The 18,446-nt window shown below is 39.1% G+C and overlaps 1 protein-coding gene across 6 annotated transcripts in view; it reads left to right on the top strand.

Annotated features, from left to right (window-relative positions):
• The window catches only part of osbpl8 (oxysterol binding protein-like 8), a 99,306-nt gene that overhangs the window by 30,145 nt on the left and 50,715 nt on the right, over positions 1 to 18,446 (top strand). Inside the window, exon 1 of one of the 6 annotated variants that reach the window (XM_067581059.1) lies at positions 8,342 to 8,498. The exons of 4 other annotated variants lie outside the window; for them this stretch is intronic. The gene's annotated coding sequence lies outside the window, so the exon portion shown is untranslated. Of the gene's footprint in view, positions 1 to 8,341; positions 8,499 to 18,446 lie in introns of those variants that run through there. One more of the 6 variants, XM_067581058.1, reaches the window with a different exon arrangement.

Raw genomic sequence — 18,446 nt, 5'->3', positions numbered from 1 at the left:
ACTAAAAATCATTTTTACAAAGTGACCAAAATACTTTAAGATATAATGTGTAAGAATTGGCCAGAATTTTAGTTTAAAACATTCCCAAATTAACTAAAATTATCAGCAGAAATAGTTTTGATGTTATGTCAAAGACCTACATGTATTTTGTTGTACAGATATCTAATTAAGTTAGCATGCTAACCAGCTAGCTCCTGCCCCCATCCAGCCCGTCTTGTCTCTTGTCAGGCTGAATGCTGTTGAAATTTTCACTTTAGGACTGTTAATATGTCACTTTTTTAGGTTTTAATATTTTTTCAGGTGAGAAAGTAACCATGTAGACTCCCAATATGTGGTCAGTTTATCCAAATAATATCTGGTGATATGCTGCCCCCTATTTGTTTGGATCAGGAGGCCAATTCTTACACATTATACCCTGTTAAGCCCAAATATAGAAAAAAATGAGCAAAATTTTTTTTCACCTTTCAGATGTTGTTTTAAGAGGCCTCTGATGCAGAAATTAAAGAGTTTTCAAATTTTTTACATTTTAGTAAGTTTTTAGGGAAATGTTGCAATATTACAACGTTGGGCTTAGCTGGGAGCAGAATTTCTGTATTCGTACTCACATCCTCTGAACAAATACACAGAACAACTAAGGGTTAATTTGCAGGGTTGACTTCTTATATAGCCCCATAATAGTATATACCATGAATAATAATCACACAACAGTCATATTTTTTATGAACAGTCATTTTTTAATTAAAAAAAACAGAACTAAATTGTATTTGCAAAACTGAATTTCGTCTCTGTCCCAGTATTCAGCCATGTTCATTTGCAGTGATGGTCCCAAAGACTCTTCTTTTCCTCTGAAAAGTAAAGTTGAACATCACACTTGCTGCATAGCGTGTTGGTTTATCCTTTATTGCAGGGTCTGCAGCGTCCTCTTCGTCTTCACTGGAAAATATGCGATTTTTCAGCGAGCGATACCTTGTCACAGGGCACGGTGTGTTTGTTTGATTGGGGCTCGATGTCCACATAATCACCGGCTGGGAAGTCAGTGGGTTGTTGGTTTTTTCGTCCACTTCACTGGCATCTTCATCTGCCTCTTCATCACCCGTGTCAGTGTTGTCTGATTCCATTTCAAAATCACTCTTTCCATTTTGGATGGCAACAATCACATCCTGCACACTGTATAGAAGACCTGCCTTTGCTGGTTGCATTCAGAAATGGAAAAAGTAAAAACAAATAATAATAAATATATGTATTAATGATACATATAAGTATTATATTGTATTAGATAACCTGAAGGAATAGATAGGGTGGTGGACCAAGTGTTCAGGATTGAGAGCCAAGTATTTTTCAGGCTAAATAATATCAGTGCAAATTAATCCTAATCCTATTTACACATTCCACTAAATTCTCACAACACTGTCTGACTAGCCTATTATGCTCTCTACCTATCATACCTAAAGGAGTAAAGGAGTACCCAGAACATTTACATCCTCACACATGTCCCTGAACAATGCAACAACCATCCCCCAAAACATTCAGAACAGTCAGAACATGTTTCTAACTAATGTAACAGGCAACTATTTGGGCAAACAAACAAAGCCCAGAATAAAGCCCAGGATCAGTTAAATCTATTTTTAACTGATAAGTTACAGATACAGTTTCTGCTACAGATAGAGCTTCAAATACTGCAACCAGAGATAGTTTATTCATTTGTTCAATTCTTGTCTAAACTCCAAATTTTAACAGAGGAAACAAATTTAGAACTTAGTTATAGTGAATCATCAAAGAAATGATATTTCTATTAGTATTTTTTACAGATTTTTTTTTTTAGGATAGCTAAAAGTGATTGTTGTAATATTGCAACAGTGGGCTTTACAGGGTTAAGCAACCAGTGTACATCTTGGCATGGGAGTATTTTATGAAGATAGACTTGAAAAATGTAAACACATCCTTTTTATTTTTGGTTCTGTTGTTTAAAAGATATTTCTAACCGTCAGAGCTAGGTACACTCTCTGTTTCACCACATAATGTGACAGGAATGAGCCACAGGAGGCTGCAAGAAGCCAGAGGTGAAAATTGGCTCCAGGCTGCTCTTAGGGAGTGAGAAACTGAGGCTGCATCAACTTCTGTACATCAGTGGACTCAGGGTGCTGTTGACAGAGCCGAGCTGACAGCCTGGGCTCATGAGACACATTCCCACCACTAAAGTAAATGGGTTAAGATAAACAGGAAAAGCAAGCTTATCCTCCACGGTTTTTAGCTTGGCTCCAGACTTGGAAAAACTGCAAATGAAAGTGAAAATGTGCACTAACTTTGAAAAGACTTGACAAAGTGTACTTTAGATGATGTGGGCGCAGTTGCAAATTGTAGCATTCAGGTTTTGAGCTCGTGCAGTATAGAAATGGAGTGTCTCCTGCCAAGATTTGTCCAGTTCTTCTCCCTGATGGAGAAATCAGTCTCTTTGCTGGGCCAAGGTAGTGGGTGGGCTGTTGATTTGAGGGCAGTAATCAGGATGGTATGGATTTATTGACACTGAGAAGGAAAAAGGCAGGGACACGTAGCATCACATAGATTGGATAATTTGTGGGAAAGATGTGTGTGTGTGTTCTCCTTAAAAATACAGCCATTAAAGTGTTGCTTTTTACTATAGGGCTCTATACGAATTGTCACAAAGCTCTCTGTGAATCAGTGAGCGCATATTGATGTCCATGGATGACATTGATGAAGGTTGTATAGCCAAAAATGTTTTGTGTTCTTGTCCTCTGTAAATAAAGTGACCTCTGGTTAAAGAATGCGCCTGTCCTCTCATCTTCCAGTCCATATAATTACAATGCACCCATTTTTCTGACCGCAGTGGAAGCTCTACATGTAAATCAGTGAGTGCATACATGAACCATGAACTGACACACATTCCCACTCAGAGTATCCAGTTCCTTTGGTTGGAGGACGGTGATTTATATGGTGTGTCAGCCCATGGGCTGCAATGATGATAAAAGTATGTTTTCTGCTTGCTTCAGCACTGAGAAGTGAGAGGAGTGGCAACCATCTTCACAATAATACAGCGGCAACCATTATGTATGTCCCCTTTTACAAATGTATCCTGTAGCTGACATACACTGGCACTGTATACCGCCCCTATATACAGTCGTTCTCATAGTTGAGAGCCATTCAAGCATGCATACATTTATCCTCCACTGAGTGCAAAGTATACAGAATGTCATATACTACAGGGGCTATAGAATAATATACTCTTTGTGATGTTTATCTCTTAGAGATGGAGATAGTGCGGCAATGGTTGAGAAAGAACAGTAGAACTTGTACAACCCTTGTTCTATGAGTATGAGTGAGATATAGCAGATATTGAAATGAATGCTATGAAATAAGGCTGAGTGATATGGCAAAAAATGTAAACACAACAATTTTTATCAGTTTGTTGATGATATATACAAAAGTCACAATTTCTGTTGAGCTTAAAGGTACAGGATACTCAAAATTGTGAATTTGTATTTGCTTAACTGCTGTTAATTATGTATTATCTTACCAATTTCTGTAAATAGCTACGTTGTTTATTTCCTGGTTCAAACGCTAGGTTTTAAGCCTGTTTGGCAGTGTTTTGTCATAGATTTGTTTGGTCAATTAACAGCATTAAAAGCAGATAATGTTAGTTGTTAGTTTCTCTTAGTGCTGTGCTGTTTGTTTCAGGGGATGTGGCAAAGTGCTTGTGTAATTGTTACAACTATCCTTGTTGGCAGAGGTTTTCAGCTTACTTACCAATATACACAACTCGTTTGTTTCATTTCAGACTTTAAGTAGCCCCTTTTTAATCTTTAAGTAACTCAAGTATCTTGTTACCTGCTTTATCCACAGCAGCTCTTTGTGTTTAAAGTTGAGATGTTTTCTGTGCTGAACGAGCTTCCTCATATAGAGCATATAGAGCCACATACAAACAAAACAGTTAAAAGCCCAAGCAGTGTTTGACACAAATGTAGAGGCTGAAAATAATCTGAAATTTGTTTAATTCTTGTGATATCTAAATTAGGTTACCCTGTTAATACTCTTGTAGAAGGTTCTGCTTTTCTCCAAATGACTGAATTGCAACATTTTCTCAAGAAAAAAAAACAGAAAACCTAATTCTCAGCACTTCGGACTACTGTTACTAGTCTTGTGCTGTCCCCACAGTTACTACCATAAATGGGCGCTTTGTTGTTCCTTCTTCTTCATGAAAACATTGTCAAAGTCAGACTGAATCACGCTCAGCAGGAGTTTCCTGCCTGCAGCTGAGCTCTTTGGTCTAATTAAAATAACCAATGTTCCATTGCAAATGAACTTTACACTTCTGGATGTGGTGGATGTTGTTCATTTGGTTGATTCTCTTACTTTCAGTCTCACCGAAGGATGTTCTAGTTTGTTTGACTTAGTCTGAAACCACAGTACAGTGCGAGAAACAGGTCTTTTTTTTCCCAGAAGCAAATCATTTCTCTCATCTAACCCCATGATGTGAATCATGGTCATCTCTCTCAGCAGACTAGATGTAGACTTCTCCATTACAATTGCTCTTTTGTAGGCCTGTTAAGAAACATTTAGCCCATTTCCTCAATTAGAACAGAACAGTCAACTTTTTCAATGTGCACCACTCCTCTAAACATCTGTGAAAGACGGTTTCCAAAACATGAAACAGCAAGTATCTTCAAAATACAAGATCTGCACGCTCTTACGCTTGACTCATTTGCATCTAGTAGCTGCTTAATCCAACCACAGTCTCTAACGGTTGATGCCTTGTTAACACTGGTAATATGTGTTTTGACGAGTTGTTAAATGTAGAAGTGTGCCAATTAACAGGAGGAAGAAGATGAAGAAGAAGCCAATGTAAATGATGCATGTAAAATGTTGACTTTTGGTTTTATCTTCAAATCAAGTGGTTTAGATCATCTACTTAAACTGTTTGCTTGCTTACAACCTGTATGATTGTCTGACTGCTCATGCCCTGATGGTTAAAGCTGTTATAAAAGGCCATCATTCTAAAACTGGGTTTGTTTTTATTGCCCCTTTTTAAAGCAGCACTAATCAATATTTTTTATATTAATAGTGGATTTTATGACTAGGTGTAGTGTGAAAGTTGTTTCTTATAGTAACAAATCCACTGAGAATTATCACCCAACTCTGCAGTTCCTCTCAGGTTAACAGAGAATTTTAGCGTCTTTCAGCTCATTGTTTTGGTTTTACCAGCAATTTCCTGTTTTGTTTTACTCTCAGCACGCTCATCAATCTTGTTTGCAGCCAGAGCAGGCATTGGACTTTGGGACTTACATTCTTTGAGTTCCCAGCAGTGTTTGTTTTGACAGTAAATTTTAATTTGGTCTTAGTCATAGTCTTCTGACTAAAATGCCATGCAGTTTTAGACATATTTTAGTCATCTGAATTGTTTAAGGTTCAGTCTAGTTTTAGTTGACTAAACATCATAAGATTTTAGTGACTAAATCTACAGTAGATTTGACTAAAATCCAACAGGTCTTATTTAAATGTTTCTCTAGAATTTCCAGTTAATTTGATGTATATATACAGATTGCTCTACAAACTTTATAGACTCCTGGAGGAAACATCTATTTACCTGTTATTATGGAATGTTATGAAGGTTTGAATGTGCAATACAGACACATATTTAACTGTTGTGATATGAAACATGTCTTACAAATATACAAATACAAATAAAACCACATCTCATATCAAACAAACAAGAATATGGCCTTGCTTTTTTGCAAAAGACCATCTCAGACAATAACAAAATAACACCAATGAGCATTAGGCCTGTTCTCCCTGAATAATTAGATAACCTCTACTGTCTCCATCATTAGAACAAAGTCCTCATCTTCACTTGTTGTGACCAGTAATCCTATGCGCCCAATCCTTTTAGCTTTGCCCTCCTCCTTGTTGTTCTGTAGAGTCACTTTTGTACTTAGAAGAGCTGTTAAAATATTCTGCTGAGATACACTAGCTTTATTTGCACTCTGCGGCCCTTCGCTGTCATCCGAGTATCCGTGAGGTTGAATAAGGGGAAAAAAATCCAGTTGTGATTTTTCTCTCTTACCCCCTCCCCTCCCCTCTCTCACACAGCATACTACATTTCTGCTCCTTTCTCCCATCATAGGTCTAACATTAAGTTAACAGTAACATTAAGTTTAACATTATTATTATATTTTTGACATGTTGGTGTGGTACTGAAAGCTCAATGTAAACATTTCTTCAGACATGCATTCTTCTGCTTGTTCTATTTGTTTCAATTTAAGGACAGTGAAACTTTACACTTATTATCTTTAGTGTGTCAATCAATCTTTTAATGTACAATCTAAGATTAGCAACTCTGGGTCATTCGCCTCTCTAATCAGTACAGCACAACGGTGCTTTCAGGATGACTCTTCTCCAAATGTCACTTCAAGATCGTTGTGCTTTTACCAGTGATTGTCGCTCCACACGGTCTACAAAGGGTCTTACAGGGTCTTGTTTTGCTTGACATCAAATGTGAAATTTATGCATATGTCTGATATCTTCACATCTCATCTCTCCCCAACATTTATGTCTAATTTCTATTCATTGACAAAAGTGTCAATAAATAGTTTTTGTCATCATAAATTAGTTTTCATTTACTTACTGTCTTGTTTTCGTCAGTGAAAAAATGTTGTTGACGAAAACTATGACGAAAATTACTCACCAACGAAATTAACACTGGTTTCCAGAAACAAGAGTGGCCAGAAACACGACTACAAATGAATGCTAATGTTGCTCCATGGCTGCAGGGTGTTCACTTCACAACTGTTAGCTAACTTTCACCTTAACAACTTTAAAAGGAGATGATATGTCAGTGTAGTCTTTACAGCTTGCTCCATTGCCCCCAAGTGGCTAAAAGTCAATTAATGCTGCCTTTAACATCACAGCTGAGGACAGGAAGAGAAACTCTCATTCCTTGAGATTTTTCCTAGTTTGAACTTTTGCCCTTTTAGTCATAAACTCAGTTTGCTTTGTTAATCAGTGATGTCGGGTCCCAGAATGAATGACTCCACTTAAAAATTCACCTGGAAACAGACATAATATCTCTGCAAAAAAACAAAATCTGTCAGAGCAGACTGTGCCTTTTGAAGTGTCTTGCCAAGGAGATTAGAAAACAAAGATGTGAAACATTGAATTTTCACACGGTCATGTGTTCAGAAAACTTTATACTGCTGCCAACTGTTATCAAGCTCTAAATCATATCTTAAGCTAGCTGGTGATTTGGTGAGCACGACTATGGGCTGCAGTCTAATAGTACTGTTTGCTGAGAACAGCCACTGTTGACTATTGAACTGCTTGTGCTCTGTGTTTTCCCCATTTCCCATCCTCCTCATCCTAATTGCAGTACAGAATACTCACAAAAATGTGAAAGTGTTGTGAAATGTAAACACAGCAGACCTCCGTTTCACCTTGCCCGGGGAGTCTAAATGTGTTTGTTGTCGAGGCGCGCATCGAGTCTTCTTTTACTTTTATTGAACGAAATTCAATTTAGCGTGTTGCCGCAACTACAAAACACTGTGTTGTATCTTAAAGTGGCCCCAGTCGTGTGGTGTGTGGGGAAAACAGTTGAGTTAATGGAAACGGTAGCAGAGGAGAGTGCATTAAAGCTTGCGATATTGGGCCCATAATAAGGTAGTGGGGTGGCTGTGTGTCGTGAGCACGTCGTCCTCTGGGGTGATTTTCCATGATGGCTGGGGAGATTGGCTCGCTCGCTTTGGTGTATTGGTGCAGAAGGGCCTCAGTCAACAAGAGCATGAGGAAGAGCCGTGTGGTTACAGTAGCTGTCCTCCAGGGCGTACACAGAGCTCTAGCTTGCTCTAATAACTGCTTCAGTACACTCAAAATCTGATTGTGGCTTTCAGTTCAGCCCCTTTACAAACAGCGACAGCCTACTTCCTTGTTTTTGTGGTCATGGGGTGTTTTGCTAGTTTGTGTTTCAGATGATGTTTGTCTGAAAAGTATGCTTGTATTTAAATGCCTGATTGGTGGTTCCTTAATGTAGAGGGAGAATAGTGGATGAAATATGGATGGATGGATTGTTTGGTGCTTTGAAAAGCACAGCGAGCTTTGAGGCCTGAGAAAGAGCTGAGGAAGAGTAAACAAATGCTGGTGATGTAACAAATTTTACAGAGTAGGAAAAAGAAGAAAATTAAAGAAGGCTGCGAGTGATGAGAGAAGAAGTAAAAGAGAGGGAAGAGCACTCATCAGAGAGAGAGAGAGAGAGAGAGAGAGAAAGGGAGGGAGGCTCAAATTCTCTTGCATGCTTGTTCCCTCTGCCTTGTCTCCTCCCTTCAGTGTTTCTGTGTGTGTGTGTATGTGTGCGTGTGTGTGTGTATGTGTGTGTGGGGGAGAGACGGGGCTGAGCTCAGTGGCTTGTCGTACCAGGTTTAGTCCGACCAAGACGGAGTAGCAGCGACAAGCTCACCTCCCTCGACTGACACACGGCGCGCATTTCCTCCGTCTCTGTAAGTCAACCTTAACGCTGTCTGCTCTTAAAACGGGAAACAGGAGTGGGTGGATTAGACTGTATGTCAGTCTGAGTGGCTGGCTGGCTGATGCAAGTCTGAAGTAGATCATACTGTGTAGAGTTGCATTTGAAGAATTGTTTTCAGCTGTAATATGTAGACATCTTTAAAAGTCTGACTTGATTTGATCGTAGAAAATAAATTCGTGGTCATGTGGTGGTGTCAGAAAAAGTTTTTTTTCAAGCTTGACACTTGAACATAGTCTACTGCGTTTCCACTCTAACAGCTTGTTGTTTGCTCAGTATGTTACCGCTGAATGAAGAAGGGCTACGTGTACAGCTAACGCAGATCATGCTCTTTCTATTAGCATAGGAGAGAGAGTCGCATGGCTCAGTATTTGATGCTTCAAGTGACTTCACAGTGCTTCTTGTATTTATCTGAACTGGGAAGGCTGCTGCAGGCTGATAGTCAAAGCATGGATCTAATCAGGGCTAATGACAGAGGGGGAGGTCTGTTTCTGGTTGCTTGCAACAGAAGAAGGACCCACGTCAGACAGCTACAGGCAGGGAGACATAGAAACATGATAGCTCCTTAATGCAGCTCTCCCAATTAAAAAACCCAATGAGGCTTTCAAGTTAAAACACAATGAAAAGCTTTTATTTTCTATCTGGCAATCACATACATTAACTGCAAGAATCAAGATTCTTAATTGTTACCTAAATGTTTTACTATGTGTGGCTCATTTGAATGAGGGCAAATTAACCAATTATCTATTGTTAGGACTAGTTCAGTGGCCGTTCAAAATGTGCCTGTTTGGAATGGGCTGATTGCTTGGCCTCTGGTATTGCTGCTTCAACGCATATAAAAATGAATATAGTGATGTGTGGATGAGTATGTACACCAACAATATGAAAGAAACTTTCTATAATACACAGATGTTAAGTACTGTGATAGAGATTCTTTCTCATTTCAAGTATAAAGAGGGCTGCATTTAAAAATAAAATACATAACAGAGAGCTTTTGTAAAAATTGGCATCCTGAAATAAAGTGGATTGATCGTATTGGGCTCTTAGATTGTTTATTTTCAGTGGCTTCAGTTAGGATCATTTGAGTGCTGAAACCAGTTGTGCTTATATAGAGATGGGACTCGAGAAGATCTAGTTGAAAACCGGTTCCAAATTGTCCAATCCATCAGAATCGTATACCTCCGAGCTTATCAGTTCCTCTTACCGATGCCCGGGCATGTGATGTTATCACAACGAAAAAGGCGGAACTCAGTTGTGCATCCTCCAGACTGTCTACAGCGCACACATGCTAGAGTTACATTCGACTATCTTGTAATTCATCTTCAAAAAAGGCAGCGGTTGCAAGCATTAGAGTAAATAATTACCTTTTGAGAGACAAACGTGAAGTATTCTGCGAACTTTCTATGCTGTCACTCAGAGTCTAACGTTAGCGGAGCGGAGCAGCGATCGGTAGAAACAAACGAGACCAGCTGACCAACACACACTGCAGCATTTAACATCTTGAGCCAACTCTGAGGTGAAGAACAGAACTCAGTGCTCAGTCTGTTTCACCTCAGAAACCCTGCGTCTGTTCAGCGTGTTGGACAACGATGGCTTTTCCCAGAGCTAACGGCGCAGCAGAGAGGCTGCTCTCCACTGCTGGAGACATGACGTTAATAACAACACAGTGGAGCACTCCTCCTCCCCCTCAGTTTGTTATTCTCATACAGACAGGAAACTGTGCGGTGCTGTCTAATTAATTAAATAATTAATTAATTAATGCAGTTAACTTGTGGTTGCGGATCATTTATTTCACCTACCAGTTATGTTATCAGATTTGTCCTGTTGTTCTTTGTATTCACTGCTGCATTTGTTGGATGTAATGAATGAATGAAAAGGAGAAATACGGAGGAGGAAAATGAGACATAAACTAGTCATCTGTCTCCACAGTAAATCACTTGTTGAGTGTTTGATGGTTGTTTATTTGTGAACATAGAACGAAAGAACATAATCGCTGTGAAACAATCAGAAAATGACGCATTTTTGTCATTCTCTCTCTCTCTCAGAGAAAGCTTGCTCATGCTCTCCGCTTGCCTGCCCTCTCTCTCTCTCTTTCTTTTGGTCTTTTTTAAAACGGGTCGGGAAACCCACAACAAAGGTTTACTTTTAATGTTATCAAACAAAGAGAGATGTCGTGCCCTCCTCTCTCTCATGGCAGGGTTGTAGAGGTCTGATCATGACATGCAGTCGCAGAGCCCAGAAGCACCGCCCCGCTGCTGCAGAGCGGAGCAGGTCGCTGATCACTTGTTTATTCAAAGTTTATCGATATTGAACGTGTCGTGTGTCCAAATTGCACCAAAATGAAACACTCATCTTGGGTCCTCTGCAATACACCCGCCAAGTGTGAAGTCGATCAGATGAACGGTAGTCGAGATACATAAAGGACACACATACATACATGCTAGGGGTGCAACGGATCACAGAACTCAAGGTTCAGATCGTATCACGGATTTTAGTCACGGATCAGATCTTTTTTCGGATCAGCAAAAAAAAAAAAAAGACAAATAAAACTTTGTTTTCCATATATTCTGTAAAACACTTACAGCATGGAACTTTACATTTACCCATGGTCTTAAATGAAAAGATGTCCAATGTTTACATAAAATCTTAAAATATATAAAATATTCAATGCTCAGTTGTTAAATTAAAATGCAATATAAGGCGTGATACCTTCCTCTTTTAAACATAGTAGTGAATGAAACAACAGCCTGTGCTCACATCACCAAAACTGGGATGATAATTTACAAGTATGAACACACGTCTTGTCCCGCAGCTCAGCTCGTTGAACGGAGCCACCAAACAAACATTCACCAGGGAAAAGTGCACCGCTAACATCAGTTAGCAGCTAGATAGCTAATTAGCTGCTCAGCAGGAACACATTAAACATCACGTAAACATACCTGCAAATGTCACTTTGGACCCATTAGATGCTGATTTAGTCGTTGCTCTTCAAAATCTCTGTTAGCGACGCGCTGTCTGTCTATGACTTGTACTTACAGCAGTTTGTTTACTTTGTCTTAAATGAGACATTAAATTTTGCAATTAATCTGTGGTTCACATGCATGCAGAACCGTGGGGGGTGATCTGTACGGATCACAGATCAACTATGATCCGTTACACCACTTATACATACATACATACATACATATAGACATACAGACAGACAGATTCCTTCCTTTACAGTTAGATGCAGTTATGTAACAGCAGTTTTCCAGGGATGATTGTGTTTTTCTTTTTTTCCCACAAAAGAGGCTCTGCAGTAGTATTTGCTAAAGCTCAGAGTTGCAGACAGCTGGGTTGGAGTGTAATCAGATTAATAGTAGTAGCCTAGGCCTGTTTTAATTCATTGTGAACAGCTGCTGGAGGCCGGAGATTGGCTTGATGCCCCTTCCAACAAGAGGAGTAATTTTAAACAGCTTTTGAATAGTATTAACTGATTTTTAAATTCAAGTTGCCGAAAGACTTTTGTGTGATAATATATAGTCATCATACATTCTTCATTTAATATAGTAGTTTCATAATATAGGCACGTCAGCTGTATTGAAATATTTTATTTAGTGACAGATTTTTGAGTCATAGTCATGATGTTTATATCAAATGCCACATAAAATTAGATTTATAATCCGTAGGATATGAACTCTGGTTGATTTTGGTGACACCTGTGCTTCCTGGTGGTAATACTAAGAAGTTCCAGAGTTTCCTTCGAAATGACACGTTCATCAATCACTGGGGACAAGAAATGTACCGATAACTCATGACCTTCAGATGGTAATTTTTTTCTTTTCTGTGGTCGTTCGGCCATGATGAAAATCCGATGTCTTCTTTACAAAATTCTGTAGCAATGTTTGTACTAATGCAAACGTCTCCTCCTCATAACATCTGGGACTGGCTTTTCTGCTGTTACAGATAACGTTATTTGAATTCAGTCCGGGAATGGCAGCCTCCTCCACTAACAATGCAGACTACTTTGTAGAGAGGAAACAAATGAGTGTAAATACATTTAATGGCTATAGCAGGATAAATAAACAGCTGTAAATGGTAAAAAAAATAAGTAAGAACAACCACTGTAATCTTTTTACCAGACTCCAGTGTATATGTTGCAACAAGCATTTGAATATAAGAAGGGATAATATATGTAGCTCTTGGTATTTCAGCACTTCTCAAGAAGTTCTTCCAAGGTAACAGCACCCTATATGAGTTAACACCTACTATTTGTGTTAAGAGTCTCATGTGAAACCACAACTCAAAATACTAAAAAAGTGTAAACATATTTGCCGGACACTCCAGCTATCTGAGTCGTCAAACAGCGGTCTAGCTCACAACTGAGTCAAGTTGACACCGGGCCAAATTGCGTACGGCATTGCCTTTGATGAAGGCTATGATGAGGACTAGCTCATTCCCACTTCAGTTGTTTGTACTAAAATGTATTCGCTCACACTATTGCAAGGTCCTTTGAATGATAACAATCACAAAATGCCATTTGACCTCATTCAGTTGAAGTATAGCACCTGATTCCTATCTTATCACCATTTTAGATCTTCAATATCGCAACCACTCTTCCTTTTAAGAACAACTATGCTGTCACCTCCACACCGTCCCTGAGACTCGAGCCCCCCTGCAGGGATGAAATCGAGACTCCGCTCTGCGTGAGGCCCATGGACCCGACCCGCTACCCCCCCCACCTCCACCATATGAAGACAGATACGCTGAGATGTCTAATGAAATGCTGTCTGCAGCCTGTGTGAGGTTGAGTGTCGCGTATAAGTCCCCCTCCACAGCTCCCTCATGAAAAATAAAACATCAGCTAGCTATGTATGCCCTAAAACCAACATTTCTTAATCTACTTTCTCCCTGGTCGCCTGTGAGGTGACATCATTAGGTTTTATGTTAGCAATGGAGACGATGAAAAACAAAAAAATCCATCGGGATTGCTCCTGTTTGCTTTACTGTCGGAATTTGCCCTGCTGCTGAGAATTATCTTTTTATGGATTTCCTGTCGGGCCATACAAGGCCTCCGATTTCCTTTCTGTCCTCCTCCACCCTTAACTGTAGCAGAAGTTATGTACTCGACATTTAACTGTAGCTCAGCATCCACATTTTGGCATTTATCTTTATATTTATTGTTATTTCCTTAAGTACTTAACTGTAATTGTCTCCAGAAAGCTGTTCTGTAGCAGAAAATGTACCGTTCCTAGAGTCTAGACTGTAAAGACTGCATTGACTGTCATGCAGGGACAATGAATCACTAAAGTACTGCTTTTTGGTAGTTTCTTAAAGCCTCATTAACACTTGGGGCAACATACTCTTTTTTTCTTCATTTAGAAAGCACTACTTTAAAAAAAACCCCTTTAAAGCCATTTACTGAAAAATATTTGAATTAAAAAAGGATGGACTGGTACATGTTGCTCTCAGTGGACAGTATTTTTCATTAGTAATGAACAAAAGAGTCAGGTCATGACCTTATGTAAGCAAATGATGAGGTGTAGTAGAAAAAAGCTCTTCAATGATGGTGCCAAGTTCTCCACACCTGATCCCTAGCAGAGTGGGTAAAAAAGCTGCACTGACTTAACCAATTTTGGATTGTAGTAGTGAGGCCGTTGCCACTTTGTCCCAGCAGTCATTACACATCCATCACTTCCTGCTCACACCTTCATTTCTGTGGATACACTAAAAACTGCTCAAGTGATGACGAACTGTTGACAAGTCTGGCTATAACTTTTTTTTTTTAACACTAACCAGGAAGGAAATGTGAACTCTGTGAACTGTGCTCACCTGCTCCGCATGTACCCGTCTTTCTATGCAGTAGACACACAAACTTGAATACTGTTAAGACAGCTCATGCCGATAGACTGCAAGATTGTAACTCCAATTTAGAAATTTATGAATACATTTGGCACAGCTGTCTCGAAGTGATCAGTATTGACAATCTTGGCTCAGGTCTTAACTTTGTACAGTATCTCAGCCGATGGAGCTGACTCTGGCCATTCTCCCTGCCCCCTTATGATTAGACGTTTTATTTATGGTGCTTGTTGCAGCTCCACTTGAGATGTAAATCAGCCAACATAAGGGTAGCACCCACCTGCACCTAATAACTCCCTGCCCGCCCACACTGAGGGTTTGCCAGTGCACCCACGTCCTGCTGACAGATATGGCACTCTGTCTTCACACCCAACCAGCACTGCATGGTGAGGTTGGTTTAGGATTTGGTGGAAGTAGTGCCATGCTAGTCTGGCGAAAGGAATGTGGTGAGATCAAATTGAACAAGTTTCTCTCTGACTGGGTTGTTCGCCCATAGGAGATCTATAGCTATTATTTTATCCGCACAACTTTTTCTTCCTGGTTTATCATTTATCATCAGTTTTTCATTACTTCGCTCCCATGTTTCATCACTGCGAATAAAAAAAATCAAGACCTTAACCACAGTATAATAATTAGCCCAACCTTTTCAACATGAGTGCTTTGTATTCCCTGGTGTACTATAAATGGTTGATGCTATGGTGTTGCATGTAGCAGGGTTGACTTTAGAGAGAGGCTGCGAAGTCTTGAACTACATGAAGCCATTTGTCTGGCAGAATAAAACTTTTGGTTTTTCTTTCTATCTATGAGTGCAGCCACGAGAGAGTCTGAATAAGCTAGATTGATCACTTTTACACCGTCTCTTTCTGTCTTGCACAGCAATTAATATATCCTGTTTGACATATTTTGATTGAACAAAGCGATCATTTAGGCTGGGTTTGATATTTTCTGAAACTGGTGCCTATACAAAACACTTTTGTTCTGGTACTGATATCACAAAATTATAGCATTTCTGATTAACTTGCTAATAGTTTATTTGTTTATCTTCAAAACCTATTTTTGTGCTACAGAAACAATTTATTCAGCAATCAGAAAGTGCTTTTTCATAAACTTGATTATGAATGCTTCTTCTTTGTTGAGCTGTTTTGACGTCAGTAGCTTTTAGTTAGTGATTATTTTACTGCAGGAAATAAGACCGAATTGAATTCACATTGCAGTTGTTTTTGAGTCAATGTTGATCACCAGTAATAAGATTAGAATCAGGGTGAAACACTCTTGATCACGACACCCTTACAAGATGTAGCTTCTATCAGGTTGCTTAATTAAGATGAGCACAGGAGGATGAAACAAAGTGTTATCATGTGTGCTGTGGTTTCCTGGAAACTACAAAATGAGTTGTTTATTTGCAAACCGTGCATTTCGGTAGTGAGTACAAGTGTCAGGTGTTGTGGATAGATGGGTCCTTGAAATTTTGTAAAGAACATGAGGTGTTTTTATCAGGGAAACCGTTCAGAAGAAACGCTGAAGCTCTTGGAAATGTTTAAACATACAGTACATGGAACCACTACAAGAGATAAATCCCATTACATATGAACCATTCATTAGCTCTTAGTCATTGTGAGCAAACACTGCTGATTAATCCTGTGTCACAACAGCAGCTGTGAGAAACTTCATTATAGTGTGTGGTAGGCGGGTGACTTTCCTTTTAACGAAAGTGCCGGTTCATTTACTCGTAGGGCCCAACCCCAATAAGAACACAATAGCAAGTCACCATTCTACATTAACATGGTGAGCAGGTAGTCAAGACTGCTATCCAACAATTGAACTTTGAGAAGTTCAATGGCATTTTTGTGACGCTGTAAAATGATTGATTGATCTCCAGTTGGAATACATGGAAACACTTTCAATAATACAAACACCTGATTCCAAACTGCACTTTAATAAAGTTTGGTGACAAAATCGAAGCAGCAGAGGCCGAGATATCTTGTCTTTCCTGGCACGGGTCAAGCTGAAAAAACACCCAATCTTGCGTTTCCCAAAGTACAACTGGATAGTGTCTCGTTAGCTCCTCGCCTCCTACATTGCTACCTCTTTCAAACCCCAAATCTCAGTTTTGTAATGCAGGCTTTGAATTTTTTAAGTCTCTAGCCTAAGCCAAGATAACCATGAAACCATGAAAGATAACCATTGTTTTCACAAACTGAGTGGTGAGTACTCTTCATGACAAGTCAACTGAACATCATGAACCTATTGGCTAACTTTAACCGGGGATGAATCTTCAAGTTAACGCTGCACAAACCAACATGTTTATATAAAAATAACTTCACATTAAAGATTTTTTTTTGTGCAGCGACGTGTTAAGACAGCGCTCCCCACCACCATCACCAAAACACCAAATGTGAGAATATCTTTTGGAAGAATGGTGTTCATCCCTCTGGTAGAGTTGTGAGATTTGGAGGATCTATGATGAGGGAGAAGTGAAGCTGTTCTGGAGGCTCATGGTGGACCAACACCTTACTAAGACACTTGATGTTGGTTTGTCCCATATGTCCTGTAATTTTTTCCACCATCTGTATTTACAGGGACCATATGAACCACAGAGAAATGTGATTCACACTTTCAGACATATATATAAAACAAGCTAATATACTTAACAAACCAATAAAGTGATAAAGTTTGTAACCACACAGTCGCCGTATTTCCAAGAATGTAGTGTTAACTGAACTAATAGCTGCCAGTGATGACTCAGCTGTTCAGCAGCAGTCTAGCACCTAGAAATATGTTTCTCTCTCACTCTCTCTCTCCAAGTCTCTTTCTTTGTCTTTTCTTTTATCTTTTCTTTTTCTCCTTAATCTCAGATCTTTTTCTATTCCGTAATGTATTCACGCTCTAGCATCAACTTACACACACTAGTTAGAATGTACATTCTTAAGAAATTAGTATCTTTGAATACACAGAACAGTTCATTTAGTGTCAGGCTTGTTTTAGCTTTTGCCTTCATAACAGTGTTTTGCTGAATAAATGGCAAAAGGTGCCCTTCAGATACATGGAAAAAAAGGAAAAAAAAAAAAGCTGTTGTTGTTATCTCCTACTTCCCTGCTACTAAAAAGGAACTAGGTCAGAGATATGCTGGGAGTGATGTTTAAACATTATGTAATATGTCATGGCATTTTATCCTGCGTAAGCACTCTTCATCTTTTCAGAGGCAGAGAGCGTGCTGTGTTTATGGCAGTGTTTCCTGTAGAGCTTTTGAAGCTTTGGAGAAGATGAGGGTCATTTCTGTTCCAGCGTGTCTTCTTAGCAGAACAATGTGATGTAGTATTAAATATTTGATCATGGATATTTCAGCTGTCATTTTTGTAGTAATAGCTTAATATAGTTTTGTTGTGGGATGATAAATGAGACTAGAGGGTGAATTGTTAATATACGGTACTAAACTTGTGTAGATGGGAGTTGGGATGCAATGAGAATGTGCAGGTGAGGACATTAAATAGCAGTTCATGCAAAGTAACTGAACTATTGGAAATAGTAGATTACTCATGAGCTTCATATATGTGTATACAGTGTTATCATTTTTATTTTTTTTATTTGGCCACACCAGCATTGAAAACGGCAAGATTATGCATCAAAATCGATTGCTTCCAGTTTTGGTGTGGTCTCCCTCTGTTGGTCAAAAGCTGATCTAACTGAGTAATTTGGAGCCTTTGCCACAAAGGCACTGCCACCTGAAATATACTGCATATTAAAAAAAAATACACTTTAAGAATAAAATGGACCATGTGCTTTTTAAATGATTTACAAGGTGTCAAACAGAAGCAAAGTAGCAACAACATAGCTTTAAAATATGATGATAAAAGCCCAGATATCGGAGACGAAATTGCTTTTTGCACAGATAAAATGAAAAAAAACAAAAAACCTCCCAAGTGACCCACAAAATCAATGTCTCTCCAAACTGTAAAAAAAAATCGTATCTCCTCCTTTGTCCTTGAGTGTCCCCTCATCAACACAGCAGGCTGCTGGCTTTGGTTTGATAAACGTCAGACAAAAAGCCCCCAAAAATCAGATAGCAAAATGTCACCTTGCCATG

The sequence above is a fragment of the Thunnus thynnus genome, chromosome 23 (assembly GCF_963924715.1).
Source record: "Thunnus thynnus chromosome 23, fThuThy2.1, whole genome shotgun sequence".
In the NCBI taxonomy this organism is placed as follows: Eukaryota; Metazoa; Chordata; class Actinopteri; order Scombriformes; family Scombridae; genus Thunnus; species Thunnus thynnus.
Note: the sequence above shows the minus strand (reverse complement) of the source record. Positions and strands in the feature narration are given on the sequence as shown.